This window comes from Schistocerca nitens, chromosome 4 (assembly GCF_023898315.1).
Source record: "Schistocerca nitens isolate TAMUIC-IGC-003100 chromosome 4, iqSchNite1.1, whole genome shotgun sequence".
NCBI classification, from domain to species: Eukaryota; Metazoa; Arthropoda; class Insecta; order Orthoptera; family Acrididae; genus Schistocerca; species Schistocerca nitens.
In genome coordinates this window covers 906207122-906213194 of record NC_064617.1, presented here as the reverse complement: position 1 = coordinate 906213194, position 6073 = coordinate 906207122, and positions in this window count along the sequence as shown.

Genomic DNA, 6073 nt, shown 5'->3' with positions numbered 1-6073 from the left:
TGTCCTACCAACCGATCCCTTCTTCTAGTCAAGTTGTGCCACAAACCCCGCTTCTCCCCAATTCTATTCAATACCTCCTCATTAGTTATGTGATCAACCCATCTAATCTTCAGCATTCTTCTGTAGCACCACATTTCGAAAGCTTCTATTCTCTTCTTGTCTAATCTATTTATCGTCCATGTTTCACTTCCATACATGGCTACACTCCATACGAATACTTTCAGAAACGACTTCCTGACACTTAAATCAATACTCGATGTTAACAAATTTCTCTTCTTCAGAAACGCTTTCCTTGCCATTGCCAGTCTACATTTTATATCCTCTCTACTTCGACCATCATCAGTTATTTTTCTCCCCAAATAGCAAGACTCCTTTACTACCTTAAGTGTCTCATTTCCTAATCTAATTCCCTCAGCATCACCAGACTTAATTCGACTACATTCCATTATCCTTGTTTTGCTTTTGTTGATGTTCATCTTATACCCTCCTTTCAAGACACTGTCCATTCCATTCAACTGCTCTTCCAAGTCCTTTGCTGTCTCTTACAGAATTACAATGAAATCTTCTCCATGGATTTTAATGCCTACTCCGAACTTTTCTTTTATTTCCTTTAGATTGAATAGCATCGGGGAGAAGCTACAACCCTGTCTCACTCCCTTCCCAACCACTGCTTCCCTTTCATACCCCTCAACTCTTATAACTGCCATCTGCTTTCTGTACAAATTGTAAATAGTCTTTCGATCTTTGTATTTTACCCCTGCCACCTCCAGAATTTGAAAGAGAGTATTCCAATCAACATTATCAAAAGCTTTCCCTGAGTCTACAAATGCTAGAAACGTAGGTTTGCCTTTCCTTAATCTTTCTTCTAAGATAAGTCGTAAGGTCAGTATTGCCTCACATGTTCCAACATTTCTACGGAATCCAAACTGATCTTCCCCAAGGTCGGCTTCTATCAGTTTTTCCATTCGTCTGTAAAGAATTCGCGTTAGTATTTTGCAGCTGTGACTTATTAAACTAATAGTTCAGTAATTTTCACATCTGTCAACACCTGCTTTCTTTGGGATTGGGATTATTATATTCTTCTTGAAGTCTGAGGGTATTTCGCCTGTCTCATACATCTTGCTCACTAGATGGTAGAGTTTTGTGAGGACTGGCTCTCCCAAGGTTGTCAGTAGTTCTAATGGAATGTTGTCTACTCCGGGGGCCTTGTTTCGACTCAGGTCTTTCAGTGCTCTGTCAAACTCTTCACGCAATATCATATCTCCCATTTCATCTTCATCTACATCCTCTTCCATTTCCATAATATTGTCCTCAAGTACATCGCCCTTGTATAGGGCCTCTATATACTCCTTCCACCTTTCTGCTTTCCCTTCTTTGCTTAGAACAGGGTTTCCATCTGAGCTCTTGATATTCATGCAAGTGGTTCTCCTTTCTCCAAAGGTCTCTCTAATTTTCCTGTAGGCAGTATCTATCTTACCCATAGTGAGATAAGCCTCTACATCCTTACATTTGTCCTGTAGCTTAGCCATTTTGCACTTCCTGTCGATATCATTTTTGAGACGTTTGTATTCCTTTTTGCCTGCTTCATTTACTGCATTTTTATATTTTCTCCTTTCATCAATTAAATTCAATATTTCTTCTGTTACCCAAGGGTTTCTACTAGCCCTTGTCTTTTTACTTATTTGATCCTCTGCCGCCTTCACTATTTCATCCCTCAAAGCTACCCATTCTTCTTCTACTGTATTTCTTTCCCCCATTCCTGTCAATTGTTCCCTTATGCTCTCCCTGAAACTCTATACAATCTCTGGTTCTCTCAGTTTATCCAGGTCCCATCTCCTTAGATTCCCACCTTTTTGCAGTTTCTTCAGTTTTAATCTACAGTTCATAACTAATAGATTGTGGTCAGAGTCCACATCTACCCCTGGAAATGTCTTACAATTTAAAACCTGGTTCCTAAATCTCTGTCTTACCATTATATAATCTATCTGATACCTTTTAGTATCTCCAGGGTTCTTCCATGTATACAACCTTCTTTCATGATTCCGAAACCAAGTATTAGCTATGATTAAGTTATGCTCTGCACAAAATTCTACCAGGCGGCTTCCTCTTTCATTTCTTAGCCCCAATCCATATTCATCTACTATGTTTCCTTCTCTTCCTTTTCCAACTGACGAATTCCAGTCACCCATGACTATTAAATTTTCGTCTCCCTTCACTACCTGAATAATTTCTTTTATCTCATCATACATTTCATCAATTTCTTCATCATCTGCAGAGCTAGTTGGCATATAAACTTGTACTACTGTAGTAGGCATGGGCTTCGTGTCTATCTTGGCCACAATAATGCGTTCGCTATGCTGTTAGTGGTATCTTACCTGTACACCTATTTTTTTTATTCATTATTAAACCTACTCCTGCATTACCCCTATTTGATTTTGTATTTATAACCCTGTATTCACCTGACCAGAAGTCTTGTTCCTCCTGTCACCGAACTTCTCTAATTCCCACTATATCTAGCTTTAACCTATCCATTTCCCTTTTTAAATATTCTAACCTACCTGCCCGATTAAGGGATCTGACATTCCACGCTCCGATCCGTAGGACGCCAGTTTTCTTTCTCCTGATAACGACGTCCTCTTGAGTAGTCCCCGCCCGGAGATTCGAATGGGGGACTATTTTACCTCCGGAATATTTTACCCAAGAGGATGCCATCATCATTTAATCATACAGTAAAGCTGCATGCCCTCAGGAAAAATTACGGCTGTAGTTTCCCCTTGCTTTCAGCCATTCGCAGTACCACAACAGCAAGGCCATTTTGGTTAGTGTTACAAGGCCAGATCAGTCAATCATCCAGACTGTTGCCCCTGCAACTACTGAAAAGGCTGCAGCCCCTCTTCAGGAACCACACGTTTGTCTGGCCTCTCAACAGATACCCCTCCGTTGTGGTTGCACCTACGGTACGGCTATCTGTATCGTTGAGGCACGCAAGCCTCCCCACCAACGACAAGGTCCATGGTTCATGGGGGGGAGGCATTGATATATAATGAGTTAAAAAAGGTTAAAGCTATATATATCTCAATTTTGTTACAAAACAACTTAACCACTTTCAGAATACTCTCTATTATACTAAATACATTTATTCAACCAGAGATTCAATTTTTAATACTTATCTGTAGGGGTGACAGCCAATTTCTCTGTCATTTTTTTTCCTTGGCTGCTTCTCAACATCAAATTGGTGTACTTTCATTTCTCTCTTCATGCACTGAAACAAGAAGAAATTTTACAAAGCTGGGTCAGGCAACTAAGTTACGTGGGAAAAGGGAGCCATATTGTTTTTGACCAACAACTGGGACATTGTGATGGCTGTGTGAACTGTTTGAAAAACCAGTCTCCTCCTGCCACAAGTTCAGTCTTTTTAGACCTTTACTGTTCTGCAATCATCTCAGAACCTCCAAATAAAAAAGCTGAGATAGGGCCTGAGCTGGTAGTGAAAATTCTAATTACACTATCAGCCTCACATCATAAAAAAGTACTGTCTTAATGTTTAACTTCTCTTGATGAATTTGTTTAGTATGAAATGACAGTGACACTTCCCATTAGCTTTCCACACTTCTAAACATCCCTAGGTCCACTGTTTCCAATGTGATAGTGAAGTGGAAATATGAAGGGACACATTAAAGCACAAAAGCATACAGGCTAACCTCGTCTGTTGACTGACAGAAACCCCCAACAGTTGAAGAGGGTCATAAGGTGTAATAGGCAGACATCTATACAGACCATCATAGAGGAATTCCAAACTGCATCAGTATCCACTGCAAGTTCTATGACAGTTAGGAGGGAGGTGAGAAAACTTGGATTTCATGGTCAAGCGGCTGCTCATAAGCCACACATCATGCCAGTAAATGCCAAATGACACTTCACTTGGTGTAAGGAGTGTAAACATTGGATGATTGAACAGTGGAAAAACATTGTGTGGAGTGACGAATCATGGTACATAATGTGGCGATCCATTAGCAGGATGTGGGTATGGTGAATGCCCGGTGAACATCATCTGCCAGCGAGTGTAGTGCCAACTGTAAAATTCAGAGATGGTGGTGTTATGGTGTGGTCATGTTTTTCATGGTGGGGGCTTGCACCCCTAGTTGTTTTGCATGGCACTAGAACAGCACAGGCCTACATTGATGTTTTAAGCACCTCCTTGCTTCCAACTGTTGAAGAGCCACTCAGGGATGACGATTGCGCATCTTTCAACACAATCGAGCTCCTGTTCATAATGCACGGCCTGTGGTGAAGTGGTTACACAACAATAACATCCCTGTAATGGCATGACAGAGTCCTGACCTGAATCCTGCAGAACACCTTTGTGATGTTTTGGAATGTCGACTTCATGCCAGGCCTCACTGACCAACATTGATACTTGTCCTCAGTGCAGTACTCCATGAAGAATGGGCTGCCATTCCCCAATAAACCTTCCAGCACCTGGCTGAACGTATGCCTGCGTGAGTGGAAGCTGTCATCAAGGCTAAGGGTGGGTCAACACCATATTAAATTCCAGCATTACCGATGGAGGGTGCCACGTGTCCGGATACTTTTATACTTTTGAACACATAGTGTATCATTACATTTGAGTTCTGAATATGTTCTAAGATTCTATAACAAATGGCTGTTAAGGATATTGGACAACAGTTTTGCGAGACACTCCTGTTACCCTATGGGTGTGACCTGTGATTTTATCAAACCATTGAGCCTTGTGGTTTTTTTTTTTTGAGTGATCTACAGTAGACTATGGATAAAAGAGGGGCTAACTATCCATGAATTCAGTACCGGATCTGATGCATATTCCATTGGGTCCTTGAACTTTGTTAATTTTACCACTTTCAGTTTTTTCTCAACGCCTCTGACAGTAATATCTAAATAACTCATATTTGCAGTGGTGCAAGAATTAAATTGGGGCAATAACTGTGGATTTTCATTTGTAAAGGAACATTAGAAAACCAATTTCAGCATTTCTGCTTTTGCTTTGCTACCCTCACTTTCAATCACTGTCTTGTCCATGAGTGTCTTGCCCTGACTTTGTACCACATATACAACACATATGATCATAATTTCTTGGGAGTTTTGTGAGAGATCCTTTGATAATTTTCTGCTACAGCAGTCACATTTCCCTCTTTACAGATAAATGCATTTCATTCAGCATTTTCTTATCTCTACCCCAATGCTCTTTTTCTTTAGATATTTTTGTACAAAAATTATATCCCTCTAATCATGAACCGTCCTATTATGTACACATGTATAAAGTGCATGGTCAATTATTCTTCCAAACCTGTCCCACAGTTCATCTATATCCTCCTCTCTCGAACTAAACAGTTTGGGTTCATTATTGAGGTGTGACACTAAAGTGCATGGTCAACTATTCTTCCAAACCTGATCCACAGTTCTCCTATGTGCTTCATTCTAGAACTAAATATTTCAAGCTCTTTATTGACACTGCTTCCTCTTCATATAGTTTGCTGAAAATAAAATATGTAATTATTGCTGTTACTATTGGCTCAGGGTTAATGACATAAGTGTCTATCTGGATACCCCAAAGAGGTCAGGTCTATTTGTTGCTGTTAGATCCAATATATTCCCACCATGAGTATGCTTCCAAATAATCTGTTCTGGGTAGTTCTCAGAGAATGCATTTAGTGTAATGTTTCACAGGACATCTTGTCATGCCCACCACTTACAAAATTATAATTTTCCAGTTGATTGTTGGATGATTAAGCCCTCTCCAGTAGTGAACTCAGGTTTCCTCTAAAAATTTTTATCACATCTAGATATGAGTCTGGTGATTGATAGAAGGATCTGGTTTACATCCTCCCTTGATAATGAGTCTTGCCCAGTAAATCTCAGATATACCTTCATTGTATAACTTGGTGTATACCTTGGCAGATTTGAGTATCTTATTTACTGTGACAAATACACCACCTCCATTTACCATTAGCCTCTCCTTTCAACACACACTTAAGGTTTCTCCAAAAATCTTACTGCTTTCAATTTTGGATTTTAATCAGCTTTTTGCAGCTGGTAT